The 17404-nt window shown below is 47.2% G+C and overlaps 2 pseudogenes; one reads left to right on the plus strand and one right to left on the minus strand.

Annotated features, from left to right (window-relative positions):
• LOC112621613 overlaps positions 1-16180 on the plus strand; it is a 49963-nt pseudogene extending 33783 nt beyond the window's left edge.
• LOC112620538 lies at positions 7791-11511 on the minus strand (annotated as a pseudogene).
• Positions 16181-17404: the final 1224 nt, after the last annotated feature.

Consider the following 17404-nt stretch of genomic DNA (forward strand, 5'->3'; position numbering starts at 1 on the left):
CACAACCAAATGGATAATGTAGGAGTCCCTACAAACACAAAGTACAATAATTTGGGTATGAGAATAATTATACTTCTCCTGCCTTGAACCATCCTAAAGAAAACAAGCTGAATGTTAGATGTTTTTATCATGTTTTGATGAAGGTTGAGACAGTAGGAACAACATAATGTGAGATCTCATTTTTATGCTGAAATACGAGTATTCAATATGGGTATATGCTGAAATGTGTCTTGAAGAACAGCCCCAGCATTTTGTTCTATTTTTTGTATTTGTATGAAATGTATATATATTATATGAAAGACAGGATAGGCTGGGCATGGTGGCTCATGCCTGTAATCCCAGCACTTTGGGAGGCTGAGACATGCAGATCATCTGAGGTCAGGAGTTTGAGAGCAGCCTGGCCAACATAGTAAAACCCCGTCTCTACTAAAAATACAAAAATTAGCTGGGTGTGGTGGCGCACACCTGTATCCCAGCTACTTGGAAGGCTGAGGCAGGAGAATTGCTTGAACCCGGGAGGCGGAGGTTGCAGTGGACTGAGATCGCCTCACTACACTACTCCAGCCTGGCCAACTGAGCAAGACTCCAACTCAAAAAGAAAACCAAAAGGATAAAGAAAAAGATGGAAAAATATTAGCAAAGTTTGACAAAAGGTATTAAGCATAGTTTGATGGAAGAACCAGCTGAAAAGCAGTAGTGCAGTGTCCTGGAAGTTAAAGGAGAGAAGTTGGAGAGCAAGTGTATTTCTCTAACTTGAAAAAGAATAGAACCGGGTGTGGTGGCTCCCACTTGTAATCCCAGTACTTTGGGAGGCGGAGGGAGGCGGATCACTTGAGGTCAGGAGTTTAAGATCAGCCTGGCCAACATGGTAAAACCCTGTCCCTACTAAAAATACAATAAAAAAATTAGCCGACATGGTGGCAGGTGCCCATAATCCCAGTTACTTGGGAGGCTGAGGCAGGAGAATTGCTTGAACCTGGGCGGTGGAGCTTGCAGTGAGCTGAGATCGCGCCACTGCACTACAGCCTGGGCAACAAAGTGAGACTCTGTCTCAAAAAAAAAAAAGAAAAAAAGACAAATAGGACTTCTGTTGCAAAAACATGGCACTGTAGTGTATATAATCCAGTTATAACATTCATTGTTCTTTGCAGACACCCAAAATTTAACTATCTTAAATGATAATATTTTGGAAGACTCTTTGTTTTATTTTAGACTATTTTTGAACATCGTCTCATACGTTAGAGGTTTCCCTGAATTTTACTGTCAAAAGATGTGAAGAAGTATGATATGCTGGAAAGTGGTGGGGATAAGAATTCACTCATACAAGTGTTGGAAAATTCTACTATTCTTTACATATACTCTGATCTTAAGTTTATGCCTTGGTTTTTACATCTTATGAAACGGAATTTTCCATTTTGTGCAGCTAAACATGAGAGAACATTGGTAAATTTCCTTATATAGGACCTTACATATAATATATTTTTTTTACATGTTTATACTAGCATTTTTTTTTTTTTTTGAGATGGAGTTCAAGTAATTCTCCTACCTCATTTTAATATAAAACTAAGAAAACATTTCTCTTTGGTTTTCAAGAAATCTCTGAAGCCAAAAGACAAGAGTTCTATGATCAATGTCAGAGGGAAGAAGAAGAGTTGAAACAGAGATTTATGCAGCGAGTCAAGGAGAAAGAAGCAACATTTAAAGAAGCTGAAAAAGAAGTCAGTACTGACATTTGATATAATTTGCATTAATTTTTAAGTGCCCCGATTAATTTGGGGGTTTTAATCTCAAGAGTTTAGTTGATGTTTTTGGAGAATACTTGCTATTTTTCAAGAAATAGCTTTTTACCATGTAGATTTGAATATAGCCTTTACAAAAGTACAGTCTGTAGTGTTTTTTCTAGAGAACTTAGAGATAATTTTCCTTTAAATAACCCTTAAGATAATTTTATAAAAATTTGTTTATTTTATTTATAATTTAAATTTTCATGCAAAAAGTTTAATTTATGACAAACCCAAGAAGAGTCTTGGACTGTCTAATGCTATGAATGCACTAGAAAATTGTCTTCACTTTTATAAATAAGCAAATGTTGACTAGTGCTGGCCTTGATTAATGAGAAAATTTTAAGTTGGTAAATTATGTAAATTATTTATTTTATTCCATGCCATTTCTAATAAAATGGAAAAGAAGGCTATTAATATAGTTTTAATTATTTGTCACAAATACGTTTTTGGTGAAGACATATTTTTGAAACCATAATTTCTTTCTCTCAAGTGTAGGTGGCTTTAGTTTAAGAACATTTAGTTTTATTAGGTAAATTGGAACAAGAACTTCCTTTTTCATAAAAATAAAATGGTAATTAGGTGCTAGAGGCCAGATGTCTCACTCAAAGACAGTTGAATTATAAGTAATAAAAATTGTGGCTTGGCACGGTGGCTCACACCTATAATTCCAGTACTTTGGGAGATGGAGATGGGCAGATCACCTAAGGTCAGGAGTTTGAGACGAGTCTGGCCAACATGGTGAAACCCTGTCTCAACTAAAAATACAAAAATTAGCCGGGCATGGTGGTGCATGCCTGTAAATCCAGCTACTCAGGAGGCTGAGGCAGGAGAATTGTTTGAACCTGGGAGGAGGAGGTTACAGTGAGCCGAGATCTCTCCGCTGCACTCCAGCCTGGGCAACAGAGTGAGACTCCATCTCAAAAAAAAAAAAAGAAAAAAGTTCAGGTTCACTGTCCATTTTCAGAATGAGGTTGTTTTCAGACTATTGAATTGTTTTGAGTTCTTGTATATTTTGAGCATTAACCCCTTATTAGATGTACGGTTTGCAAATATTTTCTCACATTTCATAGTTTGAATCTTTACTCTGTTGATTGTTTTTTTGGCTGTGCTGGAGCTTTTTAGTTTGATATGATTTTATTTGTCCATTTTTGCCTATGTTGTCTATGGTTTGGAGTTTGTATCTAAAAAATCATTGCTCGGACCCAACTTAAGGAACTTATCCCTAATTATTTAAAGTAGTTGTACAGCTTTAGATCTTACAGCAGTGAAGTCTTTCATCCGTTTTGAGTTGAGATTTGCATATGGTTTGAGATAAAGATCTAATTTTCTTTTTCTGCATGTGGTCACATTTATTGATTTGTGTAGTTGAATCATCCTTGCATTCCAAGAATAAATTCTACTTGGCCATCTGGTATTTAATGTGTGATCTAATTCAGTTTGCTAGTATTTTGTTGAAGATTTGCGAGTTTTCTCATCTTTTTTCTTAATATAGGCATTTACTGCGATATACTTCACTCCTAAACTGCTTTTGCTATATCCCATAACTATTGATATGTTGTTTTTTTATCTTCTTTTGTGTCAAGATATATATTTGTTTGTTTGTTTGTTTGTTTTGAGACAGAGTTTCGCTCTTGTTGCCTAAGCTATAGTGCAATGGTATGATCTCAACTCATCACAACCTCCGCCTCCCAGGTTCAAGTGATTCTCCTGCCTCAGTCTCCCGAGTAGCTGAGATTACAGGCATGAGCCACCATGCCTGGCTAATTTTATATTTTTAGTAGAGACGGGGTTTCTCCATGTGGGTCAGACTGGTCTCAAACTCCCAACCTCAGGTGATCCGCCTGCCTCGGCCTCCCAAAGTGCTGAGATTACAGGTGTGAGCCACTGTGCCCAGCCTAAGATATGTATATTTTTTTATTTTTAATTTCTGTGGGAACATAGTCAGTATACCTATTTATGGGGTATGTTAGATATTTTGATAGAGGCATACAATGAATCACATCAGGGTAAATGGGATATCTGTCACTTCAAGCATTTGTCCTTTGTGTTACAAGAACTCCAATGATAGTTATTTTAAAAGGTACAATTAATTATTATTGCATATGGTCACCCTGTTGTGCTATCAAGTACTGGGTCTTATTTATTCTTTATGTTTTTGTACCTATTAACTGTCCTCACTTTCCCCCACACCTACTATCCTTCCCAGCCTGTGGTAATCATCATTCCATTCTACATCTCTGTGAGTTCAACTGGTTTTTTTTTTTTTGAGAGGAAGTCTTGCTCTGTCACCCAGGCTGGCATGCGGCTGTGGAATCTCAGCTCGCTGCAACCTCTGCCTCCCGGTTCAAGCGATTCTCCTACGTCAGCCTCGCAAGTGGTTGGGATTACAGGCATGCGCCACCATACCCAGCTAATTTTTGTATTTTTAGTAGAGATGGAGAATTTCCATGTTGGCCAGGCTGGTCTCAAACTCCTGACCCCAGGTGATCCACCTGCATCAGCCTCCCAAAGTGCTGGGATTACATGCATGAACTACTGCGCCCAGCTGAGTTCAATTGTTTTAATTTTTAGCTCCCACAAGCAAGTGAGAACATGTGAAGTTTATCGTTCTGTGCCTGGCTGATTTCACTTAACGTAAGGTCCTCCAGTTCCATCCATGTTGTTGCAAGTGACAGGATCTCATTCTTTTTTATGGCTGAATGGTAGTCCACTGTGTATATGTGACATTTGTTTTCATCCAGTCATCTGTTGGCGGACAGTTAGGTTACTTCCAAATTTTGGCTATTATGAATAGTGCTTCAATATAAAATCTTTCTGTTATTGATTTCTAATATTATACTATCGTGATAAAAAGATACATAATATGATTTCAAACTTTTAAAATTTGTTAACAGTCGTTTTGTGGCCCAATATATGATCTATGTTGGAGAATGTTCCTGTGCCCTTGAGAAGAATGTATTTTTCTACTGTTTGGTGAAATTATCTATGCCTCTTCAGTCTATTGGGTCTATAGTTACTCACATCTACTGTTTCCCTACTTACTTTCTGTTTGGATGGACTCTCTGGTGCTGAAAGTGGGATACAGTAGTCCCCTACTGTTCTTATATTGCTGTAAGTTTCTTCCTTCATTTCTGTTAATATTTGCTTTATATATTAGGTGCTCCAATGTTGTCATATATTTGACAATTGTTATAACCTCTTTATGAATTGATCTCTATTATTATATAGTGATCTTGTCTCTTATGACAAAATTTGACCAAAAGTCTAATTGTCTGCAATAAGCATACCTGCCCTATCCTCTTTTGCCTATAATTGCATGTAATATCTTTTTTTTTTTCTTTTCTTTTCTTTTTTTTTTTTTTTTTGAGACAGAGTCTCGCTCTGTCATCTAGGCTGGAGTGCAGTGGTGCAATCCTGGCTTATTGCAATCTCCACCTCTTGGACTCAGGAGATTCTCCTGCCTCAGCCTCCTGAGTGGCTGGGACTACAGGTGCCCACCATCATGCGTGGCTAAATTTATTTTATTTTATTTTAATTTTTTGTATTTTTAGTAGAGATGGAATTTCACCGTGTTAGCCAGACTGGTCTTGAACTCTTGGCCTCAAGTGTTCTGCTTGCCTCAGCCTCCCAAAGTGCTGGGATTACAGGCGTGAGCCACCGCACCTGTCCATCTTTTTCTATTCTTTCACTTTTAGTCTAAGTATGTCCTTAAGGCAAAAGTGAGTCTCTTGTAAGCCACATATTATTGAGAATTATTTCTTTATTCATATTCTGCTACTTGATGTCTTTTGATTAGTGGGCTTCATGTATTTACTTTTAATTTTTATAGGTAAGGACCTACTATTGTCATTTTATTGTTTTCTGATTGTTTTGTAGTTGCTTTGTTCCTCTCGTTCTGTCTTCCTTTGTGATTTGTTGGTATTTTTGTGGTGGTATGCTTTGATTTATTTTTTGAGATCGAGTTTTTCTCTTGTCACCTAGACTGGAGTGCAATGGCACAATCTCGGCTCACTGCAACCTGTACCTCCCTGGTTCAAGCAATGCTCCTGCCTCAGCCTCCCAAATATCTGAGATTACAGAAGTGTACTACCACACCCGGCTAATTTTTTGAATTTTTTTGCGATGGAGTCTTGCTCTGTTGCCCAGGCTGGAGTGCAGTGGTGAAATCTCAGCTCACTGCAATCCCCAGCTCCTGGATTCAAGCGATTCTCCTGCCTCAGCCTTCCGAGTAGCTGGGATGACAGGTGCCCAATACCACTCCCAGCTAATTTTTATATTTTTAGTAGAGACAGTGTTTCACCATGTTGGCCAAGCTGGTCTCAAACTTCTGACCTCAGGTGATCCACCCGCCCCAGCCTCCCAAAGTGCTGGGATTACAGGCATGAGCCTCCGGTCCTGACCTCTAATTTTTTCTTTGTATCTTGTATATCAATTCCAAAAGTATGGAATTTTGGAATTGTGGCCACCATCATATAAAAATTGCGGGAGGTAATTGTTTCGGATTGAGTTTCTGCACCAGGCCCCAACAGATCAGGCCAAACCAATGTGAAGTCAAGTTTTTATTTTATTATTATTATTATTTGGTGTTAAACACCTTTAATGTCAGTCATCGCGGCTTTTCAGCACAGTAAAAAAAATCGCACATGATCAACATGTTCCGTTCTGGGGAAGGGGGCAAGGGCAGGGGGAATCACCTTCTTAGAAAGTACAACCCAAGTTGGAAGGGCAGGAAGGGGTGGGCAGAAAACCTTCCGGGTGCCTGTGGCAAAGTGCAGGAGCCCCCACCCCCAAACTAACCTGAGTCCAGCCTCTCTGGGGAAAAAAGGGGTACATGAACTCCCCCTACTCTGCGGGCACCTCCCTGTGGCCCAAGGTTCGCACCACACTCCAGCTTGCAGCCCTGGCAGGAGCTGTCTTGGATAGTGAAAAGCTCTGAAGGTCACATAATCCAGGTTATGTACAGGGGCTTGGAGGAGGGAGACTGCCCCTGCGGCGCCCCCAGCTGTCCCTGGCACCTGGAGGGAGCTGCAGGGGTAAGGGGTGTCTAAAAGAGGAGCAGGCTTCATTCTGCCCCAAACTGGAAAGGATGAAATGGCTTTACCCGGGAGGAGATAACCATCCTGCCCTCCATTGCTACCCCCACATACTGTCCGTGTTCTTAGGGGCTACTGTGAGTCCTGGATCTTCTCCGGGGTCCCCCACCTGCCTGTGGTAGCTGTGTGAGGGACCCAGGGGTAGAGGGCAGGGCTTGGGGAGTCCCCTTTCAGCCAGGCTGTCCAGGCTGTCTGGGGCAGAAGGAGTGGTGGGCAGAGCCAGAGTCTGAGCCCATTGAGGTGGGGTCAGGTCCCCCTCAGGGCTGGGAGTCAGGGCAGAGGCAGCAGTGGTGCCAGCGGGTGGCGGTCTAGGGGGAGAAGCCTCAGCCCCGGGCGCTGCTCCATGGGAGTGGCCGCTGCATGATCTTCTGGGCACCTCGCCGATCTTCAACTGCAGGTGAAACGGATGCTGGTGATGGATGCAGGGCCGCCAGGAGCCTCTGCCTGGGTCCCAGGGGCTGGTGCTGAGGCAAGTACCGCCTGAAGCTGCTGGGATAGCGTGGGCAGGATGTTCAGCACACAAACCTTGGAGGGGAAGATGGGTACATAGCAGGCCTGGAGGGCGGCTGTGGCCTGGGGAATGGGACGAAGCCGTGGTCTTGGAAGAGCTGCATGACCAGGGCCTGGCGCTAGTCCAGGGCACACACAGTGTGGAGGACCGCACCTTCTCCGACTCCGGCTCCCTGAGCCCGTCCTCTGCTTCTCTGCCTGTGCTGGCAAAGGGGAAGCTGTCCCCCTCGCACTTGGCACACTTTGCTGTTTTGGGCTCTAGGTTGCAGCTGGAGCGTCTTTTCATCTTGCACTTGGGCGAGGTGGGGTCCTTGGGTGCGGGATCCAGGTCGTGGGGTTTCCTGTGCCCCACCCTGCAAAGCCCAGTCAGTTTCTCCTTTGCAGGCGCCGTCCCCCGGGTGGCTCAGCCAAGCTGGTGCCTAGGAAAGCCTGTGTTGGGAGGGGCCGTGATGGCTGTGGGGCCTGGTGGCTCCAGGCCACCCACACTTTCAAGTCTCTTGTGCAAGAAGGTGGCAGGATCCATTGGGAGGAACCAGGTTGCCTTGGAAGGTGTCACTGGGTCCCCAGCCCCAGGGGGTGGGGGTCCATAGGGGGCCTGCTGTGCTGCCCTGACCAGACTCTTTCCTGGGCCCAGTGAGAAGGAGGTGGCTGCCGAGGTTGAGGAGGAAGCATCCAAGTACATGGAGGAGGAGGACAGGGTGGGACCATAGCCTTGCCAAGGCTGCAGGTGGATTGGGGGGCGCCCTGGGGGCTCAGGGTCCAGCAAAGGGGGTGGCAGGGGATAAAGAAGGAGCAGATGACAGGTGCAAACACCTTCCCACCAAAGCCCTTGTTGCCCTCTGGGTCCTCCTTAGAGCTGTCCCCACTCTCACTGTTGGTCACCCGCTCCTTGCACTTGAGATCAATGTCAGTGGTGCTGAAGCCATCATCAGCAATGACATCATCACCCCTTCCTCCTCAGGGCTGACCCCTCGTCACTCGCTATGTCCTCACTGGCCACATGCTGGGAATGAGAAGCTCAGGTGGGCAGCAGCAGGGCTGCCCACTGGCCACCAAGGCACCTCCCTCACCAGGGGCTGCAGAGGGACCTAGGGCTCCATACTGGGTAGAAGGCTTTGGGCCAGAGTCTGATGCAGCGCCAGACACTACCTGCATTAGTTCCTGTAGTGCCTGATGGTCACTTCCCCGCCGTCCAGGCTGCGTACCCCACTGTGGGAGAAGGCTTGGGGCCCAGCTGAGCCGGGTTCCCTGTGTGCAGCTGTTCTGCCTCACAGAAGCTGCTCCTTGGTATTCCAGCTCAGGAGTGTCTGGGCTGCAACTGACAGGAGCTCAGAGGACACCACACGGCAGTGGCAATGCCCATCTCCAACATGCTCTGCTCCGCGAGCCCTTGTTCACTCCTGCCAGGCCCAAGCTCGTGGGGTTGGCCTCTGAGCTGGACTTCTTTCGGTCCTTGTTGCAAGTGGACCACCTTCACCTGGGAGGTCAGGTCGTGGTACTTCTGCGTCTCATGGGACCCCAGGGTGTTCCACCACTTGCTCAGGTCCGGTTGTCGTAGTTGGGGTGATGCTGGTGGGCCCTGCCAGGGCCTGGTGCCACTTGCTGAAGATCATGACTGCCACTCATGGGCCACTGGATGTGGTCCTTGTCCCATTTGTTGGGGCTGCATCCATCCTTCTCAGAAGATGAGTCCTGTTCCTTGCGCAGGGCACTGAGGGACTGGGTCCGACATCTTCTGGGTGCTAGAGGCAACTGGGTGTCAGGAGACATGATGGACAGGAGGGCATTATTGTCATCATTCTCTGTCTCACCATCCAGCAGGGGCTCCCCCGAGGGGCCCAGGGCTCCTCCCCCATGGTGGGAGGTGGGCCCTTACCAGGTTCCACCACCCACAAAGTGTGTGGGGGTCTGGACCCTGGGCTTTCAGGGCAGGTGGTTCCAGGGGGCCGCCCAGGGTTAGCACTCCCTGTCTCACCTGGTAGATGCTCATGAGCAACAGCTGCCAACTTGGCAGGTTCTTTTGTCTGGTTGGAGGCCACTGAGTGACTGGCAGGTTGCTGGGCCTCGGGAGGCTGCAGGGAGGGATCAGGAAGGGGACGGAATACCAGGGGAACACGGCCACAGAGCGAGGTTCCACGTTCCTCCACATGAACATGCCGACGCCACTGGAGGCCTCGCTGGACGCAGGCATCAGGGGTCTGTGGGCCGAGTCTGGGCAGGGGGTTCCTGGCAGGGGCTCTCACCTCCTCAGCCCCCTCCTCAGCCAAGGTGGCTTGGGCCCAGAGAATGGGGGCTTGGAGGGGAGCAGAAGACTAGGCCTCAAGTTTGTTTTTTTTTTTTTTGAGATGTAGTTTGACTCTTGTCGCCCAGGCTGGAGTGTAGTGGGGCGATCTCAGTGACCTTCACCACACCTGGCTAATTTTTTGTATTTTTAGTAGAGATGGGGTTTCGCCATGTTGGCCAGGCTGGTCTTGACCTCCTGACCTCAGGCAATCCACCCACCTCGGCCTCCCAAAATGCTGGGATTATAGGCATGAGCCACCACGCCCAACTTCATTCTTTCGTTTTTACTTGAAAAACTCCCTTAAGCATTTTTTAAAGGTAGACCTAGTGGTCCTGAATTCCCTCAGCTTTGTTTGTCTAGGGAACATGTTATTTCTTCTTTCTTTCGGAAGGATAGCTTTGTCAGACATAGTATTAGTTGCTGGCAGTTTTTTTCTTTCAGCACTTTGAATGTATTATTCGAATCTGTCCTGAATCGCAAAGCTTCTTCCGAGAAATCTGCTGGTAGTCTAATGAAGATTCTCTTGTCTGTGTCACGCCACCTTTCTCTTGCCTCTTCAACATTTTTAAAAATCTTTAACTTTTGACTATTTGATTATATTGTGACTTGGTGAGTATCTATTTGGTTTGAACCTCTTTAGGAATCTTTAGGCTTCATGGATTTGGTTGTCTAAATCTTTCCCATGATTTAGGCAGTTTTTAGCCATTCTTTCTTTAAATAAGCTTTCTTCTCCTTTCTCTATTTTCCATCTCAAACTCCCATAACCTGGAAATGGTTTGCCTAATGGTGTCTCGTTGGCTTTCTTTTCTCTTTTTTTCTTTTTTTTTTTTTTGAGACAGAGTCATGCTCTGTTGCCTAGGCTGAAGTGCAATGGCATGGTCTTGGCTCACTGCAACCTCTGCTTCCTGGGTTCAAGCAATTCTCCTGCCTCAGCCTCCCAAGTAGCTGGGACTACAGGTGTGTGCCACCACACCTGGCTAATTTTTGTATTTTTAGTGGAGATGGGGTTTTGCCATGTTGGCCAGGCTGGTCTTGAACTCCTGACCTCGTGATCTGCCTGCCTCGGCCTCCCAAAGTGTTGCGATTACAGGTGTGAGCCACCATGCCCAGCCTTCTTTTCTCTTTTTTTTCCTTTGTCCTCTGACTGGATAATTTCAGAAGATCTATATTCAAGTTTACAGATTCTCCTGTTGAAGTTTACTATTGTGTATATTGCCCAGTCTGGTCTTGAACTCCTGAGCTCAAACGATCCTCCCACCTTGGCCTCCCAAAATGCTGAGTTTACAAGCATGAGCCACTGCATCCAGTCAGTCCCACCACTTTGGGAAGCTGAGGTGGGAGGATCACTTGAGCTCAGGAGTTTGAGATCAGCCCAGGCAACATACTGAGACCTTGTCTCTATATTAAAAAAAAAAAAAAAAAAAAAAGTCTTTGGGAGGCCAAAGAGGTAGGATCACCTGAGGTCAGGAGTTCGAGACTGGTCTGGCCAACATGGCAAAACCCCATCTCTACTAAAAGTACAAAAATTAGCTGGGTGTGGTGGTACATGCCTGTAGTCCCCGCTACTCAGGAGGCTGAGGCAGGAGAATTGGGAGATGGAGGTTGCAGTGAGCCGAGATCGCACCACTGTACTCCAGCCTGGGCAACAGAGTGAGACTCCATCTAATAAAAGGAAAAAAGAAAGAAAAGAAAAATTCCATATCTGAGTGTTTACTCCTGAATTTTTGAGATTGTTATTAAGATCATGCTCTCCTCTGATGATCTGGGTTTGTTTGATCAGAAAAAAGCATGTTCTTCTGGTTGTTCGGCCACACTGTGCTTTGGTGTCACAACTGCACATTGGTTTCACAGCTGCAGGACAAGTTCGAGCATCTTAAAATGATTCAACAGGAGGAGATAAGGAAGCTCGAAGAAGAGGAAAAACAACTGGAAGGAGAAATCATAGATTTTTATAAACTGAAAGCTGCCTCTGAAGCACTGCAGACTCAGCTGAGTACCGATACAAAGAAAGACAAAATCGTAAGAAATAATAGTTTCTCTTACTATTCTATCTGAGAGCCTTATCATTCTACATTCCATCTTCCTGAGGGGCCCAAGGAAGAGTGGAAATGCTCAACAGGTTCACCTTGCCTGCTGCCTAGACAGAGCCGATTTACCAAGACAGGGGAATTGCCATGGAGAATAATTCACACAGAGGTGGCTGTGCTGGAGACCTGACTTTTATTATTACTCAAATCAGTCTCCCTGAGCATTCAGTTATCAGGGATTTTGTTTGTTTGTTTGTTTGGAGACAGAGTCTTGCTCTGTCACCCAGGCTGGAGTGCAATGGCGCGATCTCGGCTCATTGCAACCTCTGCCTCCCAGGTTCAAGCGATTCTCCTGCCTCAGCCTCCAGAGTAGCTGGGATTACAGGCATGTGCCACCCCGCCTGGCTAATTTTGTGTGTTTAGTAGAGACGGAGTTTCTCCATGTTGGTCAGGCTGGTCTTGAACTGGTCTTGAACTCAGATTATCCTTCCACCTTGGCCTCCAAAAGTGCTGGGATTACAGGCGTAAGCCACTGCACCCGGCCTTAATCAGATTTTTCTAAAAACCAACTGGGAAATCTCCTGGAGTCCCAAGGTAGATTCAGCCCCTGGACCATATCTTGTGATTTTCAGAATGAGAGGCTGGAGGGAGTCCTCAGCCTCTATCTTCAGCGGCAATAGCGCTCTCAGCCACAAGAGGGGGATATGTGCTCAAGACCTGTCGGGCCCCGGATGCCCTGGTTCAGCTTCCAGCCTCCTTCCCTGTTGCCTGCCACCCCACACACTGTTTTTGGACAGCAGTGAGCTTATGTCAGCTGTGATTGTGATCACTCACCTCGGCCACCGGCAGAACTTCCTGCATGCTGCTTTTTTCCTTTTTTTTTTTTGAATTGGAGTCTTGCTCTGTTGCCCAGGCTGGAGTGAAATGGTACGATCTTAACTCATGGCAACCTCTGCCTCCCAAGTTCAAGCGATTCTCTTGCCTCAGCTTCCCAAGTAGCTGGGACTATAGGCACCTACCACCAAGCCTGGCTAATTTTTTGTGTTTTTAGTAGAGACTAAAACCATGTTGGCCAGGCTGGTCTCGAACTCCTGACCTCGGGTGATCCACCCGCCTTGGCCTCCCAAAGTGCTGGGATTACAGGCGTGAGCCACTGCACCCAACCTGAATTTGGCGAACCTTTGGACAGCTCTCCCCTTGTCTTGTAGCCTCGGGCTTCACAGGTCATCTCCCCCAGCTTCACACTCTTCACTGGTTTCCCATCATTGCCCAGGACCCAGTCTGAACTCCTAATAAGGCCTGTCAGGCCCTGATGCCCTGGCCCCACTTCCGGCCTTTTTCCCTGCTGCAGCCACCCCACGTACTGTTACTAGACAGCTCTGGGCGCATGTCAGCTGTGATTGTGATCACTCATCTCTGCCACCAGCATACCCTCCTGTATGCACCTTTCCAGAAGGATCTTCACAGCATTCATTTATTTATTTATTTATTTATTTATTTATTTATTTATTTATTGAGATGGAGTCCCACTATGTGGCCCAGACTGGAGTGCAGTGGCACGATCTCGGCTCACTGCAACCTCCACCTCCCGGGTTCAAGAGATTCTTCTGCTTCAGCCTCCCAAGTAGCTGGGATTACAGGCACACGCCACCACACCCAGCTAATTTTTATATTTTTAGTAGAGACGGGGTTCCACCATGTTGGCCAGGATGGTTTCAATCTCTTGACCTTGTGCTCCGCCCACCTCAGCCTCCCAAAGTGTTGGGATTACAGGTGTGAGCCACCACGCCCAGCCTTCCCAGTATTTCATGAGCAGCTACCTCTTTCCAGAAGTCTCCCTCCACCCTGTGAGTGTGTGTAATTCTCTGAGCTTCTATTGAGCCCACTGAGCCCCTGTCACACCACTTAGCATGCTCAGATGGAAGCTCCATGAGGGTGAGCACATGTCAGCCTCATGTACACACATGCCCAGCACCTCGATACCGTGCTTTGCACACCACAGGGCTCAGTAAGGATTTTACTAAATATGGCCAGGTACAGTGGCTTGCACTAATCTCAGTAATTTGGGAGGCCAAGGTGGGAGGATCACTTGAAACCAAAAGTTTGAAACCAGCCTGGGCAACATACTGAGACCCCATCTCTTCAAAATATTAAAAACTTAGCCAAGTGTGGTGGCGTGTGCCTGTAGTCCCAGCTACTCAGGAGGCCGAGGTGGGATAGTCGCTTGAACCCAGGAGTTCAAGGGTGCAGTGAGCGATGATTGTGCCACTGCACTCCAGCCAGCCTGGCAGAATGAGATCCTGTCTCTAAAAAAAATTGACTAAATGTGTGAATGAAGGAGTGAATGAGTGTATTCTTCCCTGTTCCCTGAGAAGGGTCTGCAAAAGCTAGTGCACTTCCTTCCATCCCCTTCCTTCCCTGTTCACCGGGTGCCTCTCATTGTCTCCCAAGCCTCTGCAGACACATCCCAAGGAACAATGCTGCTGAAGGACTAGTTCTGTTCCTTGTGATGGTGGAAAGAAATGGGATTTGGGCTGGGCGCAGTGGCTCACACCTGTAATCCCAGCACTTTGGGAGGCCGAGGCAAGAGGATTGTTTGAGGCCAGCCTCGGCAATATAGTAAGACTCCCATCTCTACAAAAAACAAAGATTAGTCAGGTGTGGTGGTACATGCCTGTAATCCCAGCTGCGCAGGAGGCTGAGGCAGGATGATAGCTTGAGCCCAGAAGGTTGAGGCTGCAGTGAGCCATGATCACGCCGGTGCACTACAGCCTGGGTGACAGGTGGCTCCTGTCTCTAAAAAATAAAAAGAGGCCAGGCATGGTAATTCCAGCACTTTGGGAGGCCAAGGTGGGTGGATCACCTGAGGTCAGGGGTTCGAGACCAGTCTGGCTAACGTGGCGAAACCCCATCTCCCCTAAAAATACAAAAATAAACTGGGTGTAGTGGGTGGGTGACTTCGCTGTGCTGGTAAAACGTATGGGGATTCCCACCCCATGCAGCACGCCGTCCCATTTTCCAGGTGTGGTGGCTCACACCTGTAATCCTGGCACTTTGGGAGGCCAAAGCAGGCAGATCACCTGAGGTCGACAGTTCGAGATCAGCCTGGCTAAATGGTGAAACCCCTAGCTTTGCTTAGAGAAGCTAGAAAGAGGTGCAGTGGCTCAGGCCTGTAATCCCAGCACTTTGGGGGGCCGAGGTGGGCAGATCACAAGGTCAGGAGTTCAAGACCAGCCTGACCAACACGGTGAAACCCTGTCTCTACTAAAAATACAAAAAATAGTTGTGTGTGGTAGCCCACTCCTGTAATCCCAGCTACTTGGGAGGCTGAGGTAGGAGAATCACTTGAACCCAGAAGGTGGAGGTTGCACTGAGTCGAGATTGTGCCACTGCACTCTAGCCTGAGTGACAGAGCAAGACTCCATCTCAGAAAAAAATAAAAAATAAAAATAAATAAATAAAAGAAATGGGATTTGGAGGAAGGCCGACCCAGCCTCAGAACTGGCTCTGCCACCAGCTGTGCAGGTACCTTATTTTGTCCATTTGCAAAGTGAGGAAAACAGGACCAAGCTTGCAGGGTTGCTGTGAGACATTGCCTGCCAGCTTGACATGTGGTAGTCAGTCTTTATATCAGGGTCTTCCTCCATCTTTCCCAGTGTCCCCGCCTAAGCTCCCTCCCCTATGGAATCTTGGGACACACACACTCCTGTCATCTCAAGTAGCGGCCGCTACTTCCTGACCCACCTCTGTCCTCCCCAAGGTTACCCTATTCTCTATCCTCCCACAGAGAGTAGTGCCAGGCACAGAACAGATGCTCCAAAGATATGAAAAGAATGAAGGAATGAATGAAGCAGCCATCACAGTATCCCCTGGGGCATGTTCCCCAGTAGCCACCAGCCTCTTTTATTTGTGTGTGAAACAGAGTTACTCTGTCACCCAGGCCAGAATGCAGTGGTGTGATCTCGGTTCACTGCAACCTCCGCTCCTGCCTCCTGGGTTCAAGTGATTCTCCTGCCTTAGCCTCGCAGGTAGCTGGGATTACAGGCACCCACCACCATGCCTGGGTTTTTTTGTTTTGTTTTGTTTTTTGAGACGGAGCCTCACTCCATCACCAGGCTGGAGTGCAGTGGTGCAATCCCAGTTCACTGCAACCTCCAACTCTCAAGTGATTCTCCTGCTCAGCCTACCGAGTAGCTGGGATTATAGGCACACACCACCACGCCCAGCTAAGTTTTGTATTTTTAGTAGAGATCAGATTTCACCCCCACCTCAGCCTCCCAAAGTGGTGGGATTACAGGTGCGAGCCACTGTACCCAGCCAAAAATCACTTTCTAAATTTGCCCCTTTCATCTGAAATGTTTTCCTCTTGTGAATGTTTTATGTCATGTGTACCCTTAGGCCCCCCTGACAGCCCTCCTGAGGCCGCCTCTGCAGCCTTCATTATATGTGATCGGAGCACCCCAAGAGCTTCATCATCTGTGACGAGCATCTGTCCTCTCTCCAGTCGGAACCATCAGCTGATGAATAAGGGCTGTTTCTTCTCAGATGATTACCACCCCCAATTCATTACATTGCAAAGACTGAGCTCAGAATGGCTTGTCTGATGCTTGATGCGGTTGTGCTTTTTTGGAATGCCATTCATTGAGGATGCAAGTTCTCTCCCATGTGATGCTCTCAGGTGCAAGCTGTGACATGGTTCCACGTGCTGCCTTTTTTTTTTTTTTTTTTTTTTTTTGAGACAGAGTCTCGCTCTGTTGCCCAGGCTGGAGTGCAGTGGCGCGATCTCGGCTCACTGCAAGCTCCGCCTCCCGGGTTCACGCCATTCTCCTGGCTCAGCCTCCTGAGTAGCTGGGACTACAGGCGCCTGCCACCGCGCCCGGCTAATTTTTTGTATTTTTAGTAGAGACGGGGTTTCACCATGGTCTCGATCTCCTGACCTTGTGATCCACCCGCCTCGGCCTCCCAAAGTGCTGGGATTACAGACGTGAGCCACCGCGCCCGGCCGGTTCCACGTGCTTCTGTACTTTGTCCTCCCCTGTGATTTTCATGTCTCCAATAACAGCTTGCCTCCATCTGAGGATTTTTCTCCACTGGTGCCATTCATTGGGAGTCTCTCTACTATGAATTATAAGATGAATGGAAATTTTCCCTCATTCATAATATTTGAAGCTTTCCTCTGCCCTGTGAGTTCTTTGATATTCTACTGGAAATCCTGACCAAGTGTTTTGCCATGTGTATCAGGCCAGTAGAGTTTAGGCTTAGAGTCTGCAATTTCCCCAAAGTGGTACCTTTCTTTTTTTTTTTTTCAAGAGGTGGGGTCTTGCTCTGCATTCCTAGGCTGGAATGCAGTGGCATGATTATAGCTCACTGCAGCCTTGACCTCCTGGGCTCAAGTGATCCTCCCACCTCAGCTTTCTGAGTAGCTGGGACTACAGGCACACACCAGCATACCTGGCTAATTTTTAAATTTTTTATAGAGATACGGTCTCACTGTGTTGCCCCGGCTGGTCTTGAACTCCCGGGCTCTAGCAATCCTCCCATCTCGGCCTCCCAAAGCACTGGGATTACAGGCATGAGCCACCGTGCTCAGCCCAAACTCTATTCTGAGTGCCATGTCGTTGCTGGTGGTCAGCGCCCCCTGGAATGCAGCGAGGTGCCCACCCCTGCCACTCTGCGTTCTGCCCATCCTTTAAGCCTGGCCCAAAG

This window comes from Theropithecus gelada, chromosome 3 (genome assembly GCF_003255815.1).
Source record: "Theropithecus gelada isolate Dixy chromosome 3, Tgel_1.0, whole genome shotgun sequence".
In the NCBI taxonomy this organism is placed as follows: Eukaryota; Metazoa; Chordata; class Mammalia; order Primates; family Cercopithecidae; genus Theropithecus; species Theropithecus gelada.